Source organism: Pteropus medius, unplaced genomic scaffold, assembly GCF_902729225.1.
Source record: "Pteropus medius unplaced genomic scaffold, Ma_sr-lr_union100, whole genome shotgun sequence".
NCBI classification, from domain to species: Eukaryota; Metazoa; Chordata; class Mammalia; order Chiroptera; family Pteropodidae; genus Pteropus; species Pteropus medius.
Genome location: NW_024350319.1, coordinates 1,278,302 through 1,300,832, shown reverse-complemented (window position 1 = coordinate 1,300,832; position 22,531 = coordinate 1,278,302). Strand labels below are relative to the sequence as shown.

At 37.5% G+C, this 22,531-nt stretch overlaps 1 protein-coding gene across 4 annotated transcripts in view; it reads right to left on the bottom strand.

Moving 5' to 3' along the window:
• AK4 (adenylate kinase 4) overlaps positions 1–22,531 on the bottom strand; it is a 72,323-nt gene that overhangs the window by 8,542 nt on the left and 41,250 nt on the right. The gene's annotated exons all lie outside the window — the stretch shown is intronic.

Genomic DNA, 22,531 nt, shown 5'->3' with positions numbered 1-22,531 from the left:
TGTGACCTTAGGAAAGTCATGGCACCTCCATTTCCTCTTCTGTTAAAGAAGCAAAGGGTCAAAATTATATTTGTGTCTTTTTTACTCTAAAAGTTTATTATTCTTAGGTTACCACAGAAAAAAATTATATATGTATATAATTATGAGAGTCAAAATCAATTAAAGTAGGATCCTTCACTCAGGCTTCATCTGAGCCTGTACCCTGAGGTGGATAAAAGTCCAATCTCAAAGAGCACTGGTGCTTTTAAACCTGTTTGGATACTGCAAAAGTCATAAATTCAGCCTGGTTTTCTAAATGTGGGAAAATAAACAGCAAAATTGAAAGTTTTATTCATGGGCATCTCTTCTTCCTTTTTTTAAGTATAAACTCTAGGTGGCTTCAGGAGTTAGGGTGACTCCAAATTAAATTTTTCCCCCAGGGATTGACCTGCTTTAAATGTATCTCTAGGTTTGGCTGAGGTAGGACCACACGGTAGTAGTATATTTTTCCTCACTAGATCACTTCAGGTTGTCTGCTCTGCTGAAAACCTTACTGTATCTAATATCACCTTTTAAAAATATCTTTTAAATCTTAGGTAAAAGAGTCAGGTGAATGGAGACCTAGATGGAAAGTATAATAGGAAGTGCAACATTCAGAAAAAGAACTTTTAAATCACTTTAGATAAGGACACTAGCCTATCTCCACCCTTTTGTCATTGAAGTATCGAGATGACAATGTAAAGATGGGTCTTCAGAGACCTAAAACACTCAACATTTTCCTATCACAGGAAGTCAATTGCTCAACCATAAATGAACATGAATGTACTGCACTCTATGTTGAAATCCCAACGTGGTATAAATGGCAAGTTGATTTCAGAGTGCTTATTGAATTACATGTGACAAAATTCACCTAAAGGTCATCTCTATGCTTCGGGTACCAACAACTGCTGAAAACTCTTCTCTAATATATCCTTCAAAACCTTTCTTATTATTGCCTGTCCATGAGGCCAGGACCCTCTCTCCAAAGCCCATCCCTCCCAGGGTCCTCATGTATCACTTTTTCCATAAAGCAACAGGCCCCTCTTGCCCAGGACTCTGGGCTAAGTCATGGATGAGATTCCTGATTTTCCTGGGTCATGAATGTTTCCCAGTTGCAACTCAACTCACCCGTTTCTACAATTTCACTCTTAAGCTACCCATAATACCATTTTCCTATCTACATTTCCCTAATTTATTCTTCTTTTACTATCAAATAACATAAAGCCCAAAGATGACATTGGCCACATCAGCTTGCTTTCAGTATTACTCTCTAGAGGCTCCACTAGCTCCTTTCTACCTTTGAATGTGTCCAGGATACCTCTGCCTCAGGGCCTTTGCACTTGCTGTCCTCTGCCCAGAACGTTCTTCCTGCAGATATCTCAATATCTGACTATTATGTGGGGTATGTGCATAAATGTAACTTCTTGGACTAATATTTTAAAATAGCTCTATTCCCCTCTCATTTTCTATCTTATTATTCTTTTTATTTTCTATTTATTACTATAAAAAATTTCTTAGTATTTACTTTCTATCTCTACTTCACTCCCTGAGAAAAGAGATTCTGTCTTGACAACTGCTATTTACTTTTTTAACTCCTAAAAAACTGACAGAGATAAACGATTTAGAATATGGCCTTATTTCCAAAGTTTATGCCCCGATGAACATGCAAGTTCAATCAAAAGTTGCAAGTCCATCAGAAATTATCCATTCGCTATATTTTACAAAATTCAACATGTGGTCTGCAGTCCAGAACGAGTCTGAGCTGTATTAAGTACAGAAACAAGAAAAAGCATTTAGGAATTTTATAGCAATCCTACAGAGTAATTTTAAGTCTGTTGAATATAAAATTTGGATTTGAATGTCTTTTTTCCCCTTTAATTTTTCTAGTAATTTGTATTTTATTGTATTTGACAAGGGGATTGTTCTGCAATAGATTAGGGAAAAAATAAGACTAGACTTTCACTACAGATAGTTTGTTCTAGGCTTCCCTTCGAGCTTATTTTCTAATTTCTCCAATAAGAGAAACTATCCAATGGCCCCAGTATCTAACTTTTGATGTGTATTACAGAAGGGACGTCAATTAAGTTGCATCTGTTTCCAAAAGGACACAAAAAGAGAGAACCAAACCTGGGGCACGTATCAACTCTATTCTCACGGGAAAGACAGAACAAGTTCAAACAGAGGTGGGAAAAGGCTTATCTTGCAGGTTACAACTCATTTCACTGGCTATCACATGCCTAACCCAAGGTATACACGTTCCCAATAGGCAAAAGGGTTATTCCAGTGTTACAGATAAAATCAGAAGGAACTGCTTCACATTCTCATAGCTGTCTTCTTATGATCCATTTGCACTCAGATTGGTTTCAACAGAAAAACTCAATGCAGAAATTGGTATTTCTGATCTTGCAATCCAGGCTCTTGTGCCAACAAGCATTCAGCCATCTTTCCTCCCACACTGACTCTGGCTAAGCATCCTCTTCACATAAAGGCACCCAAATGTTGGAAAATTATGCTGGAAAGTATGCTCATGGTGATTTTCTTTCGCAATAAAAAGATGGGTGATCTCTTTTTACTCTTCTACAGTTTCTAATTCTTTCTAATTGAACATATAGTATTTTCAGAATGGCAAAAAAATGCCTTAAATAATCACTGACTACTAGATTTTTTTCAGATCTCAACAGAATTTCTATTAGATCAGGTTATGACTACTTGACATTTAGGGGAGTGAAAGGTCAAATTGTATTTGCCTGAGATCAAGCACGCCATAGAAAATTTGGCCTTAGCCTTGGAAGCTGGCAATTCCCGGCACATAGCTGGCAAACACTGAAGTGTAACACTAGGATAGTCGTCTTCTAGTTTTCCATTCAGTGACCATACTTATTTGACCAGCTTGCCTTATTTTAAAATCCCAATTTAATTCCACGAAATTATATGACTCTTTTAAGCTCTGCAAACTCAATATGTAACGTTCTATTATGGAATGGCTTGATTGCTTTCATAACAATTTATTAAGCAACTTTTCTTTTCATTATTAAGTTCAAAACCAAACTGAATATTAGAATTGGGGCTTTATAGCACTTGGTGCATTCTTGAGCCCCAAATATATGATAGCTACCAGGTAGATAACAAGGTGACCAAGGAACAAGAGTTGGACCTGTGTGTGATCCCTGAGGGCTCAATTCAGTCTATGCCTTCATAGATGGGGGCGGGGGGCGGGAAAAAGTCTCAGAAGAGTCCAGACAAAGCCATGCCTCCTTTATCTTTCTAATCAAATACCTTTTGAATATTACACACAACCTCAACTAGATTCTTTCCTCTGCCTTCCTTCCCCCAATAGCTCACCATAGACCAAACTGGGGATGCTAGAGAGAGAACCTTGGGAACAAGCCTGGGCACCATGCTAAGTCCATTAGCTAACACTAGCCTAACCTCCCCTACGCTGTGCACCAGAGTTTGGCCTAGATAAGCTTCCTGAGGATGGGAATTTAAGCTGTGTCTCACTCCCCTTGCTATCCTCAGGTACTGTGCCTGGCACGTTCTACACTGAAATCCTAGCAAATAGAAGAGGTATACTTCCCACAAAAAGGCACTCTTCCACTAATTGCCAGGTCCTGCCTTTCCCTGTAAAACCCACTCTTCACTAAAGCTTCAAGAGGACAACTGGAATTAGAGAGATGGCTGCAACCAAAATAAGCCCAAGATCAATCTCTATGCACAACCCCCAAAACCCCTTTCAAAAATAGCCATTTTCTGAAGCAGTAGCTTCCAAAGTGACCCTCACTGGAGCACAGAAGATAATAGAATTTCTATTTATTTTTTGCTCATTCCTGTTAAGCTTCTATTTGAAAGCACATTTTAACGTATATATTAATAAAATTGTATACACACATGATTTATACATAACTATCTATAGAACGAAGATGAAAACTAAACATTTTTACTGGTAAGCATGCACAAAGAGTTTTAGAGATCACATTGCTAAAGACCTGAGTTCTCAGTTACAGTCTCTGGCCTTATTTTCTAGCATCACTAGTCACTATTCTGACAAGAAAACACTGTTCTTTATCCTTCGGATAGAGGTTGACAGCTGAAAAAAGTAGGAAAGAATAGAGAGTTCTAAAAGAAAATATAACAGTTTCTCCAGCAAATAAAAGCTCAAATCTTATTGGCTAATGTTTCCTTATCTGATAAAGCTACAAGCCAGTCTTCTCAGCTTCCCAACTGTTTCTGAATTTGGGGGCCCTCTGGAGGAATGGGTGGAAAATGCAACTGTGTACAAAATAAACTGAACTCAGAACAGATTTCGAAAACATATTGGGTAGTGCCCATCTACTAGGCTCTCACATTCAGACCTAATAACCACAGAGAACAATTAATTCTGGTGACTTAGAGGTCTTATCATATTCTCCTACCCTCAAAGTAGGTTAAAGTTGAAAGAACCATGGAAAATACAGAAGTCTATGAATAAAGTTAAAATGGAATTTAGTTTTAAGATATTTATATTGTTGGAGTGCAACCATTTCAATAGTTTAGAAGTACCAACAGCAGAAATCAGTCATTCCACAACTTCAAGGGTTCCCCATCTGATAGGGCACATCAAAATTACCAGGGAAAAGATAAAGGGGGAAAAAGGTTATAGGTACCAAATTCCATCTCAGGCTTCCTAGAATGGAACATTTAGGCACAGGATCAGGACTTGGATATTTTAGAGAAAGCTATGCAGGTCATTCTAATATTTCCCAATTGATTAAGAACCACCAAACTTAGTGACAGCAATAGTGGATATGCAATATTAAATACTTGTTATGTGCCCATTTGAGGGGTAAGTTTCAAAACACTTCTAAGCAGGTACAAACCACTTTGAAGAACGAGTCTCATTATCTCTGTTCATAGGAGGAGAACTGAGAAGTGAGGTCCCAAACAGAGGCCAATCTTCCAGATTCACTAAGCCCCTAATTCAAGTCACCTGTCTATACTAGGATCTCACTTCTAAAGAAAGTGTGGCAGGGGAGAAAGTACGGTGTATTAGTGAGAACAGTGAAGCAGAAGTCAAAGACCTGGGGACTAGATGTGGTTTCAAAAGTGAAGGGAACCACCCGGAAGCCAGACACTCAGGACTCAGGACTATAAACCTGTGAATTATGGGCACAAGCTTTGGAGTCAGACACACCTGGATTTCAATCCAGCTCAATCTGGCCATCGCTGTGAGAACTTCTGTAAATTTTGTCATCTCTTTGTCCTTAGTTTTATCAGATATAAAACAAGGTGCATTCATCTGCTAGCACTACCATAGCAAAACAACCACGGTACAGGTGGCTTAAACGACAGAAATTTACTTTCTCATAGTCCTGGAAGCAAGAAGTCTGAGATCAAGGTGTCGGCAGGGTTAGCTTCTTCTGAGGCTTTTCTCCTCTTTGCCTTGCAGATAGCCATCTTCTCTGTGTCTTTCCTCTGTTTGTATCCATATTTCCTCTTCTTATAAGGACACCAGTCATATTAAATACAGACTCACTCTAATGAGTTCTTTTTAACTTAATTACCTCTTTATTACCTCTTTAATTAACTTAATTACATCTATCCAAATGGAGTCACATTCTGAGGTCCTGGGAGTTAGAACTCCAACACATGAATTTGGAGGAAATTCAACTCAGCTCACAACAAAGGGTAATGCTCACTGCAGAGGGCAGGTGATTAAGAGGCAGGCACTACACAACGTTTAAGTTAGGCACATAGTGAGTGCTCAATAAATGGCTGTGGCTGCTCTGGGGTTCAGCTGGCGTCCCAATTCAATCAAAAGGAGTTGGAAGGAAAGGTCCCCAATCCACCAACTGACCCATATTTAATTCCTTTTCTGAGATTTTCTAAGAATTTTGGGGGTCGCTGGTGCTGTGTGCTGTGCTCTCTGCCACAATCACAGCTCAGCGCTTCCAGTCACACAGACTCCGTATTCTGGTCCTCAAAAGAGAGCTCAACACAGCTTAGAACCCAGGGACAGCACAGTTGCTACTACCATTTCATTTTTAAACAGTAAAGCTCCTTAAATCTGCTTTCCTGATCCAGTTCAATATCTTACCATGATAAGCTTTAATTTGAGTTAAAGTTAAACAGACTAATAAATTAGCACAGACTTAAGCTGCTGATAGTACAAACAGCACCTTGAGGCAGCAATGAGACACAACTTGAAAGGAACTAATCCACATGCAGGCAGCGTTAATGGTAACACAGAATCCAAGTCCAGAGAGGTATCACTGTGCAGTCTTTTCTACTAGTGACACCACTTCTCTAGAAGCATTCACGCAGACAAGGCAGCTTTGCTTGGGAGAAGCTGAACTAGCTTGCTTCCAAGTCTACAGTTCAACAATAATTTAGCAAACAGCCTTATGCTTCACATATATTGCAGTCTACTATTCACAAATCATTTATATAAATTTACTTATCTCTTATTCTTCACTTTATCCTTATGAAGTGGACAGAGCAGGAATTATCACCCTCAGTTTACCAGATGAGTAAGTTTGAATTTGGTGAGAGTCAACAGCAGAAGCTGGACTTAATATCAGGTATCAGGTCTCTGGTCATTTAAACGCTCTTCCTATTCTACCATGCTGTTGTTCCAGGGGTCTAAAAAAATAATTATTAAAAGAATGCTAAACATCACTCCACCTTTCTTCTACAAAAAGAGCAGAGCATCACAGCAGCATCCCCATCATCTCAGTTACTATTTGAGCATCCCCAACGTGCCAGATATACGCAGAAGAAAAGCCAAAACTTTGCAGTCGCCTACAAGGGCCTACTCTTGATCCTGCTACTCTCTCAGCTCGTCTTCGTGTCCGTTACTATGCGCCAGGCCCACTAGCATCCTTGCTGTTCTGAAACAGGCAGGCCCACTCTCACCTAAGACACTTACAGTTCACGTTCCCTCTGCCTGGAACACTCTTGCCCCAGATGTCCATGTGTACCCTCGGCTCCCACAACTCATGGCTCAAATTGTGTCTTGTCAGTGAGGGCTTTTCCAACCACCCTGTTAAACTGAGCCCCCACCCTCCTCCTGGCACCCTTACTCACTTTATTTTTGAGTGTTTCTGTTGCCACCAGAATATAAGCTGAATGAAGGCAGAACTTTTAAAGTTGTTTACTAATATATCCTTAGGGCCTAGAACAGTGACTGGCACAGAGTAGGTGAATAAATATTTGTTGAATGAATATTATCTCAAAAGTCACAATAATTCTGCAAGGTTAGCATCACCCCCATTTTAAAGTTGTAAAAACTGAGGCTCAGAAAATTTAAGTGACTTGCCCAAGACCACACATTTAATAACTGAGGAATCGAGATTTGAGCCAAGTGTTACATAACTCCAGAATCACCACCGTGTAGCACACCATGCTGTCTTCCTCCTGAACAGAAAACTGCAGAATGTGAAAAGCAAACTCTTGTATGGGGAGAATTACATGCAGCAGTCAGCTTACAGAATGACCTGAGAAATCCAAATCCTCGTGGCTTCAGGGATACTGCCTGGTCTAGTGCTGCAGGCACAGACATGCTGGATTCTGCCCCCACAGACACATAACAAATGCTCTGCATCTTGCTTTTCTTTCAATATATCTTGAAGATTTTCTTTCCACGTAGTACATATTGCTTGCTCACTCTATTTATAACTTCAGAGTACTCCATGGTTTGGATGTACCATAATTTAACCAATCCCCTGATGGACATCTAAGTTGTTTGCAATCATACAACAATGAATATCATTGCATATGACTTGAAACACATGACTAGGGGAAAAATAGCTTAGCAGATAGGAATATAGACTCTGAAGCAAACTGCCACTTATTCACTTTGCGACCCTGGTGGTTACCTACCCACTGTGCCTATAAAATGAGGGCAATAATACCTAACCCAAAATGTTATTGTGAGGAATAAGCAAATTACTACATGTGAATCCCAGAATGGTGGCTGGCACAGGGTAAACTGTAGTGGGGAGGGTTGGAAGATGGAGCAAAGAGCCAATACTGGGGGGAAATCAAGGCAATCTGGGCCAAGAGGTAAAATAACAAATAGCAAGTTTGATCACAAGAAAGACACGAAGGATAAAGATGAGTTTGGGCTTCTATAAAAGTATGAAAGAGGCAGTGCAGAAGACAAAATAATACCACCATCACCTCCATCATGATGTTTTCATGGTGGAGAATGAGTCTCCTTCATAACAGAAGAGATAAGAAAGTAGCATCCTATGGGGAGACAAGGTTTCCTTTAAGGCAGAAGGTAGAGAGAGTATTCTGCAGAGAGCCAGAGCATGTACAAAGAAGGGTGGAAAAAGTATAAGGAAAGATGATTCTAGAGGAGACAGTGAGTCAAGAATCAGGGGGAATGAAGAGGGGAACCAGTAATAGAGAAAGAGAAGAGGATGAAAAAGGACTTCAAGGGATGACTTACCTTCCCATTAATAACCAAGCATCACAGACATGAAAGACAGTTGAAAGTGATTAGCCACATACACTAAAATTTTTAGGGTGGATGTGGTGTCCTAATCTCTGCAGTGGTCACAAAGGCCCTGGGGATGGGCCGGGGCTCCCACCAAAGTTTGGGGTGTAGTGTCACATGTCTGGAGACAAGCTCTCTCTCTTGCATAAGGGCAAAGGCTCCATGAAGCAAGTAGCAGTATTTATTTGTCTACGAGTCTCCTAAAGTATAAACATTCTTTAGCCTATAGGTCCTAACGCAAAGGCTTCAGGGCAATATGAAATGGTGTCCTAAAAGGCAAGAACAGCAGCTGTGGCACTCCTCGAATTGATTTATATCAGTGTCTCAAGCTGGACTGAGCAAGTCATGAAAGTAATTCAGGTGTAATTTCACTCAACCAGCTACCAAGAACAGACTCAGCAAAAGTGCAATCTGACCAGCACATTTTAAACCATTTTAAGCAGAGTGTCATTATCCAGTCATACATATTTAAAAAAAAAAAAAGAAGAAGAACATATTGTCAGAAGAGCACACAGTATGAAAACTAGTAGAAACCTATGGAGCAAGAATATCCCTGTATCAGGACATGAGATGTCCCTATTAATCTGGGGGTGGGGATATGAGTATTTTGCTCTCGAATACATTTAGTTAGCATTTGCTATCCAGTGATCTATGTTCTCTTCTAAAGAACTATTCCTGGCATGAGACTGAATTTCTTGATACTTTGAATTAGTAGGATATTGGGAATTGAAAGAAAACTAATTAGCAGAAGTATAGAATGTTAAAACGTGATCTGTGGAAATCTTATAACCGAAAAATTTATGTCTAAATAAGAATGACCATTCTGAACGTGGAAGTATTTCAATGCATACATAAAGTATTTAAATGTATTCTAAGAGATTATCTTCTCTTAAATAAGTGATTTAGACTAGGTGGGCTTTGATTACAATTGTGGGCCCAAGGAGAACTTGCCATTCTAGGTGTGGGTGTGTATTTTTCTTTAAATATGCTTACTCACAGTCTCTGCTGAAATTAAGAGCTCCTTGAGGGCTGAGGCTATGTTTATTCCCAGAGTGCCCAGGATACAATCGGATTCCATGTGGATATAGTATTCCTGGTGGACAGGGATTACTGACCAAGTGGACTGCCGTACACTCAAACTCTGTCAACAGGTGGCAGCATTACCAATATTTCCTTTTAGGAAGAACTGCAACAAAGTTGTGGTATGCTTTTATTTTTACTAAAAGTAACCCTCAAAGATATGCTTTCTAAATGACTGGCCTATTCCAGCTTCCTTAGATAGTCTATTCCAAGTAAATATATTCCATTAATTGCTGAGGAAACCAGAAAACCCAATCAGCAAAGTCAAATAAAGATCACTTTTTAAACACAGAAAGCTTGCTTTCCTCCCTTCAACTACAATTATGAGACTGTTCCATCGCATGATTTCTCACCAGGAGCATGGAAAACCTACCTCATGCTTCCATACTAGGCTATTCTATCCCTCGTCTCCTGACCTAGCCTAGAAAAGCTGCTCCTGTCAAATCAAACAGCCAGCCCACACGGAAAACTAACATTTTATGTAGTTAAATTTCTCCCCGAATCTGTCATGCTAGATCACTAATTATGGTGCCTAAGGTTGTTTTTTTAGACATCCCTACCCCCAAAAAAGATTCACTAGGTGCAGGGAGATGTCACTTAATTCCTGACTGGTGGTGTGTTTCCAGCAGTGCTGGCCACTGGGCCTTGGCACCTGCCCCCATCGGCCATGCCAAGAGCCTAAGGGAGGGCAGTTAAAGCTGGAGGTGCCACAGCAACGAGCTGTGACAGTGGATGGGAATAAGGAAATAGGACGCTTCTGTTTTTCTAATTTGGAGTGCATTCACTCCAGAAAAAAGGCGCAGAGCCAGAGTCCACCATCACATCCCCAAACAGAAAAGCAAGCACTCCACTTGACAGAAATATAAAGGCAGTTCTGAAGGGCCACATCCGCCTATGATTGGCAGCTTGTGAAAAGGCCACACTACATCAAGCTCCCTTCCTACTTCCATTAAGATCTGGGGCCAACATGGAGAGACTATCTATCTCTTCCCAGTTTGTTGGGAAAGCAAGAACCAAATTACAAATGCAAGCCACTGTTCATCACAATTAATCACTGAATGACTAGAGTTGAAAGCAGGCAGTTATTCTTCCACAGTCGTCCCTAACCCAGAGTTATTCAAACCACGCAGGCCACCAACCAGAAGCCTTAACAGCAAGTTAAAATTAATCATCATCGAAACCTGTTTTATGAAGGCCTTTTCCCTCTCAGCTTATAATTACCTTACCTGTTTACACAATATTTAATTGTACTCATATCTAAGACTTCCATATTCAACTTCATTTGTTTAATTGATTGTGAAAAAAAAATAAGAAGCAGCTGTGCTCCAGATGTTGGCAAACGGAGCTTAGGCTACATCATATCACCTTCTGAGTTCCGCATTTCCCACTGTGCTGAGAGCCCTAGGATCCACTTTCTTTTCACTGCGACCTTCCTAGGACACTTGGAACGCCTCTATTGTATATCCTAGAGGTTAAGAGATTTGTAATAAATAGGTCCTACTCTCGAGAAGCTTGTAGCTTACTAAAAATGATTTAAAAACTCAGACATTCTATAATTACTACTTACTGATCCACTGATAAAAAGATATTCTAGGAAATTTGGTTTTAAACCTTAAGTCTGCCTCTTCTAAGTAGCCTAGTGAAATAAAGGATGAATTCCTGTTAAGTAGGCATTCTTGAGGAAATTCCCAAATGGCAGTGAGGTTGTTTCGCATCAGCATGATGACTTTTCCTGATTAAGGACAGAGATAAATACTAGCGTATAACCTTTGATGTTTAACAAGTCATTGTTAAATACTAAAATCATTGAGCCCTTTTCCCAGTAAGGGAAGAGGCATACTGTATTAAGGAAGGATCTGACACCTGCAAATTCCTGTTTTAGAATTTTTCTTGCTTGTTCTTTGAACATACATCTCAATAAAAAAATTAGGGGAATACTGGTCCCACTGTATCTCAATTAAGACAAAAGCAATTTATAAATAATTTCATAGGCCCGTATTTTCATCCCAAGGAAAATATAAAGACTGAGTATATCCTACACAGGTTCAGTAACAGGCTGCTGGTAAGACTTCTCTACCATCAGACATATATTTATCAGCCTTTTCTATGCATCCAACACAGTTGGAGGTGTTGGAAATACGGTCATGAACAAAACAGATGCAATCAGCTTTCTGAGGGCTATATTGGGGGTGAGGGCATAAAGAAGATGCAAAACATCAAATATGCAGATAAGTATGTAATGTCACGTGATTGTAAGGTCAGATGAAAGAGTGACGTGGGTACATAGGATGTTATAGGAAGGACTCTCGGAGGAGAGCATATTTGAGTAATGATCTGAACGCAGCAATCCACATGGATATCTAGGGGTAGAACATGACTGGTAGAGAGCATAGGACGTGCAAAGGCTCTTCAGCATGAGCGTATATGGCACATACAGGAAGAGATAAATTACAAGGTAGTTATAGAATATTAACAAAACTTTGCTCTCCCCTGCTGTCAAGTAAAAGATCTGAACATGCTTGAAGGCAAAAAGAAACAAAGAAGAAAAATAAACAAAATATGATACAGAGAATAGTCAATAAAATGTCCAATATAACTGGCATTCTTGAAATAGAAAAACTGAACAAATAGTCAAAAAAAAGAAAAAAGATATAATACAGGAGAGTTTCCCTAAAGAGAAAGAACTGAATTGTGAATCAAAAAGACACTACATAAAAGAGGTGGGGTGGAGGGGACCCAGCATTAAGATATTCTATTTGCTTTGAGTATGAAGAAACAACTCTTCAAGAAGTCTAAAAAGAAAAAAAATATATAAAAGAGGGGAAAAATCAGTCTGGCCTTAGGCTTCTGCAGAGCAAATATTCAAGCCAGAAGAAGAGACAATGGCTGCAAAGTTCTGAAAGACAGGACCACTCAAGAATATCACAGTCAGCTGAATTGTTGAACAATGAGACATTCTCAAACATGCAAACTTGTGGACTATAGCACCTCATAAGCCTTTCCGAATGGAGGGAGGGAAAGAGGAAAGAAGAAAAAACTAACAAAATCCAGTCAACCAAGTGATGAACGGAAAAGTCGTGTTAAAAAGCAGTGCCTCTAATTACTATGTTGTACACCTGAAAGTAATATAATATTGTATTACATCAAATGTAATTTAAAAATAAATTTTTAAAAACGTTACTTGCAAAAAAAAGAATATCTTATTAAAAGCAGGCTACAAGGCATTATGATAATTTTTTTTGCAATATGCATTGAAATGTATACTGAAATGCTTGACAAACCTCAAAAAATGCACCTTCTTCACAAAATGACAGAAATATTAATCAATGAGAAAAACATTGCAGATCATTTGGCTGCTATCACCTACCTACTACATAACAATATCTTTCCTCATAAAAATTTGAAAAAGTTACGAGCAGATGGCCATGCCATATAAGCAACAAACTATCAAGAATGAGCATTTATGAATACTTTACTTTTGTTATCAAATAAAACTTAGAACCAGGTTGTTAATCTGACACCAAAAAAAAAAAAAAAAAAAAAAAAGCGGCATAGTTTTATTCAGATATAATTCATATACCATGCAATTCACACATTTAAAGTTTACAATCCAAAGGTTTTTAGTGTATTCACCAAAATATAACCAAAGTATTAACCAAAATAAAATGAACAGAGAAGTAGTAGTGGGTAAGAGAACCAGTGCACAGAATTCATTGAAATTTTTAAAATGTAAGACAAAAAAATAGGAAATTAAAGATATAGATAAAAATTCATAAAAATTTTAACAACAAAAAAAACAACAAAAATTGGGAAGGGGAAGAAAGGTAGGAGGAAGTATATTAAGTAAATATATAAGTAAGAGGTTATTGTTCACTGTTGAGAAATTATCTGTCTAAATTTAACATGTGAAGGTTTTTTTTAAAAACAAATATGTCGATTTCCTGTTAGCTTTCATAATTTTAAAGAGCTCCCATAGGAATTAAAATTCCTGGTGATGAAGAAACGTTTATTTGAAACAGTAATAATTCTTTCAGGTTCACTTCAGCTTTTGCTATTGTGAAATTTGAGTAAAATTAAATACTTCTTAAAAGTATGTAAAGTATGATGCCATTCTTACACATTTCTATCTGCGCATGTGCATGGAGAGGTGTCTAGACGACAGTTTTCAACTGTTAACCCTGGTTATTTCTGGCTAGTGGGATTTTAGGAGATTTGTTGCTTTTCCGTAATGGTTTGAATGTTTTATAGTGATCATGTATCACTTTTATAAAAGCAGTGTAAAAAGATAAAATTAAATTCTCTGCATTTTTCAACATCACATTCTACTTTTAATCCTAATCAACTTGTTCATCTTTCCAAAATCTGGGTTTTCTTATGTGATGGGACAACCAACAATGTTTTACATTGTTTTTGTTTTATATCACTAGGTAACGTTTAATGGAAGATGAGTAGTTTGATTTAGTTATGCTTTCCTCAAGTGTATTTAATGAGAGGTGATCCTTATTTATTAGAATGACATTTTTAAATTCTCAGCAGTTTATTATTGAAAATGTTAAGTTCTAACGTTTACATTAGTATCTACACACACACGCACACACACACACACCTATGTAGAGAGAAGCTTAACATTGATAGTAAAACATATCTACCATTTGACCATCTACTATGCTCCAGAATTCCACTAGAGTTTTACATTTGTTAGCCAATCTTTGCAAACCTATGCCATTATACTTCTATTTTATGGATGAGAAAAAGGAATCCAAGAAAGGTAACTATGCTTGGTCAAGAATACACAGCTAATAAGTTATTCAGGCCTGATTCATAAGTCTGTGCTTTTTCCACTACATTACTGTTTTCTTAGTGTGGTGCTTTGTGCATACTAAGTGCATAATAATTGTTTCATTTTAAACTAGCAAAGAACACCTCAGATGCTTTGGATGAAGCTTTGCAATAAATTTTCTTAATTTATCCAATTCTCAAGATACCTGTTTCATCAATTTATGAAGCAGGCTCTCCTAACATCTAAAATTAGGATTTGAAGATAGTTTCATCCTGTGTCTTACTCTATAGACTTCTAATTAACTAGTAATAATAAATGAGCTATGTATCTCTAAAAGTATATGACAAGACATGCTTCGAATATAAAGAAAACCGTAGTTTAATGTCTAAAGTGTATCTAAATTTAAAAATTTCTATATCATTTATTTTTAAATGTTAGTTGGTAAGAAAGTTTTAAAAAAGTTATTTACTCTTTCAAACTCAAACTTTTAAATTTTATTTTTAACCTCCTCCTAGCTCATTTTTAATATTGACTTTGACACTTATTCAACTCCCTGTTTTTGAATTTCACATAATGTTTAACTTTTGCCCCCACACACTTTTCCGGCCTCATCTGCTCGTATTTTCGGCTGTAGGATTATCCAGACTTATGATTTCCATGAAACAACAACACACCATCTTGTTTCATGCCTCTATAACTTTTGCACATGATGTTCTGTCTAGAACGTGCTTTATTTCCACTTTCAAAATTAGCTCTTATTGTCACCTTCTCCAGGAAGCTTCCCTAATAGTTAACTCTCTCACTCGCAAAAGACGGTCACAACCACTCTCTTCTCTGTGCTACCTCTCACCTTTCACTCCCTTCACTGGTGCTCCTAAGATCTTATATTGCAATTGTTTATGCAGAATTTCTCCTCTTGGACTATGACATCAGAAAGTGTTCTATTCCCTCCTCAGATGGACCAATGCCAAGCATATTAAGACACATAAAAAATGTATACTCAATTCATTTTTCTGATCTCTGAACCAAGTTTTTCTAGGGTGTGCTCAAATATCTGTATCCAAGTTTTCCATATGGCCCTTAATGCTTACATGTTAAAATCTAGTCATTTTCTGAAAACACAAACTGATTAAACAAATTCAGGATTGTCTATCATATTAAGATTGTTTCTCATTCCAAAGCACCAGTCAGATCAGAAGAAATTTCCAAGAAATAGACACGGGGACAGGGTCTCATGAGAGATTCCAACCAAATGAAGATGAGACTCAAGGTTCTACCATGTTTTTCACTTAGATACTCTTGAGCTCATATTGACAAAATTGGTGTAATAAAAAAGTTCTTAATATAGTTTGGATTTAAATCAAAGAAATCAAAGACGACCCTCACTGCCTAGGGTTGCACAAAGGTTGAATCATCACTAGATTCAAATTCCAAGAGGGCCAAGTCCTGTCCGCTCTGTTGCTCTACTATATGTCTGGGAAATGCCTGGCACAGAATTGATGCTCAATAAATAATCAGTTTTAGGGAAATTTTTGAATAGTTAGAATCAAAAGAAATTTGCACAATCACCTGTGACCATGAACAAAGGGGTTGCAATAGCTCTAATGGAATCAATAGCTGGATATAGAATGAATGGACTATGCAGTTTAGATAAGGTATATCATAAGATGAGAGTGTCCTAAATTTCAAATCAGGTGTCATCAAAATGACTTCTAACCTAAACCTACTGAGTAATTATCTTTCTCAATCAATACTGCTGTTTAGAAAACTGTTATCTAGTCTTATTTATTTATTTATTTACTTACTTACTTACTTACTTACTTACTTACTTATTATTTATGCCTCTTACTTACTTACTTACTTACTTACTTATTATTTATGCCTCCAGCACCTGGTCTTCCTAGGTAGTCTCCCATCCAAATACTAACCAGGCCTGACCCTGCTTAGCTTCCAAGGTCAGACATCGGGCTTGTTCAGGGTAGCATGCTGTAGACCACGGACTGTGGCTCCACTGGGGCACAAACCGAGGACCTTCTGCATGTAAAGGTCCTCCATGTCCTCTAGTCTTATTTAAAGTAGATACTAACATTATTTCTTCTTTCTGCTTACCTTCCCACTATAAAGTAATATGTTCTTCTTCTTCAGTAATACTATTCAACCTGAAATTAATTATATGTCTATAAATTCTTTTATTTAATATACAAATACTTAATCATGTTAGGAAATATAATCAAACATAGATCTCAGGTTTTATAATTCCTTCTTCCAAGAGTATAACTAAAAAATGACAAGTCTATTTTAAAACACAAATTTAAAGATGCACCATTTTGGAGAAGACTGTTATGGCTTTATGGCTATACTAACAATTTTTAAATCAACAAAACCCAACAAACAAATGTTGATGCTTCATGAAGCCAAACCTACAATAAACAGATACCTTGACCAAACTCTACCTTCAAAGCACTAATATAATAATAACAATAACAACAATAACAATAATAATAATGTGCCCACATTAACAAATAAAATGAGCAATACAACATTCATTTACAGGCTCCTGCCCAAATTGTCTCTCAAATGAGAATTCTGAATGCAGAAAATAAACATGTCAGACATATTTACACTGTTTCGGGGTACTAATGAGTCTCCAAGAATGTGGCACTAAAACTAATTATACACAAACCCACCTTTGTCCACACTGTCATCTTCACCAAGAATATCATTCCTTACTTGTAACACTCTTTCCACCTAGCTCCCAGAACGCAGACGCCGTCTCATCTGTATTATGGTTAGCTGAATGCATGACTTCATCAGACCTCCTCGAAAGTCACTCTACTTCTATTCGCTCTCTCTGATAGTTTTCCTTTCTTTTTCTTCACGGCCACTATTCCAGTGCAAAGTCAGTCATAGCTATACTTTATTCACTTTAGAAATACCCAAGATATTATACTTACTCATTTAGGTATGTATAATAAATGTTTAATGAACAAACAGAGCTACAATGAGGGGCAAGTCATGAGTGTGTCAGAAAGGACCAGCCTGGTGAGGCACCAAAAATTCCGATTGTGCAGTCGACTCCTGGCAGGCATGATAAATGCCACCGTTTCCTAACAGAGTCGTATCAATTCTGACCATTCTCCATTCTAGAAGAACCATTCCAATTGCTTCAAATCTTCCATTCAAGGTACCAGAGTATTCATCATTGCCTTAACAATGATCTAAGATACAAAGGTTATCTGACAACATTTTTCAAGACTACAGATCTGAAGGTGAATGAGTAAGATAATCTATTACCCTCTTACACATCTATGTGCATGCATACAAACACACACGGAATTAGAGAGAAAGCCTGATTTCTTTTTTCAAAGAGGATGTCTTCAATGACCTTCCAAATAAAAGTTATTATACATTTGATTTTTGAAATATACCCTACATGCACAAGGGCAACAGAAAAAAGAAAATGTCCTTGATATTTCTTGAAAAATGTGATTCAGAAGATACATGACTATCGGCTTTTTTCTGTAGGCATAATTTACCCAGTAGAATCTAACACTCTTCAAAGTCTGAGTCAGAAAGAAAAATATGGAGGGGATAAGGCCAGAGCAGTTATGTACCATCCAGTATGGTAAAACACATTTGCAAAATCAGGACAAAATACTCTGGTTCCAATATCTACAGTTTAGTTTCCCAGCATCCACTTTTATTTGGATACCGAGTACTCTGAATGAGCATGTATCCTAGAATATCTCAAGTCTGAGATCATTTAACTCTCACAAACAAACACACACAAAACATTGGACACATTCAAGCAGTTCAGACTTCTGCTTTAAAAATAAAATAAAATCCCAGAATTACCTACAGCAAGTACCAGTTAGCATTCAACACTGCTCAGAATGAAAAAAATAGAACATGTAACCACAGACTAAATGACTCTCATTCTAAAGGTATCTTTATCTCCCATGAAAGTGCTTAAATTATATTCCACTTATAATTCCAAATGAAAAAAAAAAAATCTAGTATTGACATACCACCCTACTGGCCCTACCTCATTGCCAGCCCTCTTAAAAAGTGAAGAATTTGAATGTTTGAAAGAGGTGGTCATTATTTACTGGTTACTATTTCACCTTAAGATCACCTGGTAAGCAGTAAATACCTTTTCTATGAAACTAAAAAAATATGGTTTTATAACAAAATTAGAAGGCTTGTCTACTACACCCCTCTGGTAGAATATTTGTCTTAAAATTAAAGAAAACGATTTTTAAAACACTGCTCTCACACATTAAACTTTCAAGGAAATTAAAGAAAAAATGGGGAGGGAACCCGCACATATAAACACATAAAAGAGTATTTCTTACCCCACTGTGAAGGCAAGGTGGTACTGAACTTTTTTTAGCGAGGATATAGCTGACCAAACCACACGGCATTCACCAACCCCATCCGCCACCTCCGCTTGGTGTTCCCTTGGCTTACATCCACTCGACTCATTTCCACCCACCCTTTGCAAAATGCCTCTCCACAGCCATATGGACCTAGATGGTGAGTCATCTGTCATCGAGAGTTCTTCTCTTGTCCTTTCCACACTCAATCGCCTTTAGCACACTCAATAGGCACATTCTCCACAGAGCATGTGCCCTGCACCCTAAAGAGTTTAAGGCCAAACACAAAACTCGACCGTCCTGACACTCCTCACTTTGCCAGATGGATTTATTCCAGAGCTTTAAAGAAAAATCACAACTAAAAAAGTGACCAGATGGATGTTCAAGGAGAAAGATACAAACTAAATCGGTTAGGAGACTGACGTACTTTACTAAAAACAGGCCTATGATGGAAAAGAACTGCAGTTACTCATCCTGAGAAGAAAAGTTATGGCAAAAGCAAAGCATTGAAAAGATAAAATATTCCATAACTGAATCTGACTTTTCAACTCCACATAGCTAAATATTTTCAAAACTACTTTTGAACTTAACATTTTATGCAGTCACACACAGAAAAAACTTAAGACCTGCACATCATATACAAATAATATTAATAAAATCTCATCCTTATATAGCACTTACTATCTGGCAAGCATTCTTCTAAGCATTTTGCATATATAAACTTACTTCATCTGTACAAACTCTTTTCCAATCCCTGTTTTCCATGAAGAATAAGATATACAGAGACATAAGGTATCCTGCCCAAGGTCACCCACGCCAGTAAGTGGCAGAGTTGGGATGCAAAACGGGCAGTCTGTGCTAATGGATACAGGTTTCTTTTGGGGGTGGTAGAAGTGTTCTAAAGTTAGATAGTGGTAATGGCTGCATAACCTTGTGAAAGCAATGAGTTGTACACTTTAAATGGGTGACTTTTATGGTATGTGAATTATATCTAATAAAAATGTTATGTTGAAAAAAAATTTTTTTAAAGAGCAGCCTGGCACTAACTAGGGTTAACTGTTATTATGCTAATCACCTTCGCAAAAGTGTGCAACATAGATAGATGATCCCTTTTTAAAACAGATTTTTAAATTTACTTTAAAAGGTTTCCTTTACGAGGTGAGAAGCCTACAATTAAATAATTTAAACTTGAGAAATGACTATTAGGTAGTGGGAAAGCCAAAGTTTATCAGTCATGGCAACTATCCACATAAGAAGTACTGGAGGGCTAACTTTTGTGAGTTGAGTGTGTAGGGTCTGGAGAAATTAACCTGGCTGGAGAAGTGTAGGGAAGGTGACGATAGCTAAAATACTCAAAAAGCTTGGAAGGCAATCAAAGAAAATACAGGGCTGTAGTCCCTGACATCAGTTACAACTCCTGTCCATTCTTCCTCCTCAACCTACTCTCTCTCAATGGTGCCTCCTTTCAAGCCCACTGCTATTGCTTAAATTCAGGCCTTCAACATCCCTTGGTCCAATTATTCTACCAAACTCCTTTCTGGCTTCCAGTCACCATGGTCTCTCTGCCCCAAAACCTAATCTCTCCTCTGCTGCTAAGCTAATGGTCCTTCTGAGACACAAATCCAGTCATGTTATGTCCCTACTTAGTAACTCTTTGATGCTCCCCTATAGCCAACAATTTCCAGTCTGGAATCAAATACCATCTACTCCAGGATTTCCCTAGCCGCCTCCTGCTTGTAGGCTCAGGAGAATAGCAGGCTAAGTCATTCTTCTCTTACCCAGTTCACACTGCCCCTCTGCTCAAAAAATCCGCCTTCCCCAACCCCCATTCATCAATCCACAGTACATCTCTCTATTCATTTCTTTTTCTACAGCATTGTTACAATCTCTCATCCCGCTAACAGAACATAATTTTCTCCTTTGTGTCCTCAGAGCACTAGATATATATGCTTCCATTACACTGTCAGTAATTAATTTTTTACACACTTGACTCCTCGCTACTGTGATATAAGCCCCTTAAAAAGTAGAGACAATGTCTTACCATTTTACCAACAGCACATAGTAGTTTCTGACACAGGAGTTTTATTCTGTATTGCCTAACGAATAAAAAAAACGTGCCTTCCATAAACTATTATAGCCTTTCTCTTAACACAAATTTTCAATTCAGTCTAGGTTCCTTCCAGCTCCACGAAGGCAGAGCTCCAAACTTTTTTTTTTAAGGAAGGCATTATGGAAAGATATGATCTACTTTATAGTCAACTTTTCAGAACACCTACAGAGTTGAGAAATATATGTTCACAAACCCACAGAATAAATCCCGGAAGTTCCTAGCGGGTGAAGGGAATGAGGCAGGAGATTCTATAGTCAACGTCAGCAAATCTCCTTCCGTGAAGAATTAAATGGCATTGTCATATTAAACATTCGGTAAAATGCTGAAGTTAAGGAAACTGGTTAATTTCAGCACTGACTTTGGGCAAGTAACTCAATACTACTTTGCCTCAGTTTTCTCAGCTGTTAAATATGGATAATATTATCTACTTTACAGTTATTGCGGGGATCGAATGAGATAATATCAAGTGTTCAGGACAATGCTTGGCACACAGTGACTGCTCAATAAATGCTAGCAAGTTTTAATATTTAAACTGCCATTTTCTAAGCATATTTGGCCACAAACTGTATTTTATTGTCAGCAATTATGAACATTGCATGCTACACTCTTTGAGAAAACACTGCTATAGAATAAATATTCCACTATAGTACTCGTTTTGGAGAAACATGGCTCCAGACTTTAGGAAAAACAAAGGCAATCTGATAGCTTAAATATAGGACAATTCCTTTGGTTTCTCTGTGGTGGGGCAAACATCGAGATTTCAACTGTCACAGCCTTCTACGGCTTCAGTTTTGCCAAATTAAGATATAAATGAGTGCATCGTGTGAACCAAAGAAAAACTGATCTGTGATGGAAAGAAGTTTGTTACAGCTAAATCTCACTCCACATTTTGTGTTCATAGATAACAGTGTGTTCATCAAATTTCTATTTTCTTTGCACTAAGGAATTTGCTATTTAATAAGACAAATAACCCACCCAGTCCATCTTTTTCCTTTAATAAATCAAAAGATTTATACTGGGCAAACTTAAAGTAGAAAATCCTGAACTCAAGTTTGTTGGAATAAAAAATTATGCAATACTTTGTATGTGAGCATCTGTATGAAATATCATAGTTGTCATCAAGAAATCCATAATGCCTAAAAAGTTTAGGAACCACTGAGTTTTTAAATCAGTTCCATATGTTGTTTCAATACATATTAAACATCAAGCAGTATCAAGGGTATATGCAGTGAAAGGTAAGTCTCTCCTCAACCCTAATCCTTACCCAGAGCCAACCACTGTTATAAATTTTTAACATCCTTCCAAAGATAGCTAGTTCATGCATGTGTTTGTTAGTAATAATATATCAACCCTCCATTTTTACATAAATAATAATAATATATGATACTATATTGCAACTAGCTTTTTTCACTTGGCAATTTAACTTAGAGATCTATCTATGTCAACACATAGGTAAATTATTTGGGGAATAAACATACAAAAATTTAAGGCATCCCTATGATTGATACTTAGGTTGCTACCAATATCTTACTATTTACAAATAATGCTGAAAATAAACATCCTTGAAGATATATCTTAGGCAAGAAATTTAGCATAAAAATTGCTGAACAAAAAGTATAGATCGCTAAACTGCCCTCCAAATGTTGCCCACGTTATACTCTCAACAATACTTAATTCCAACACACTCA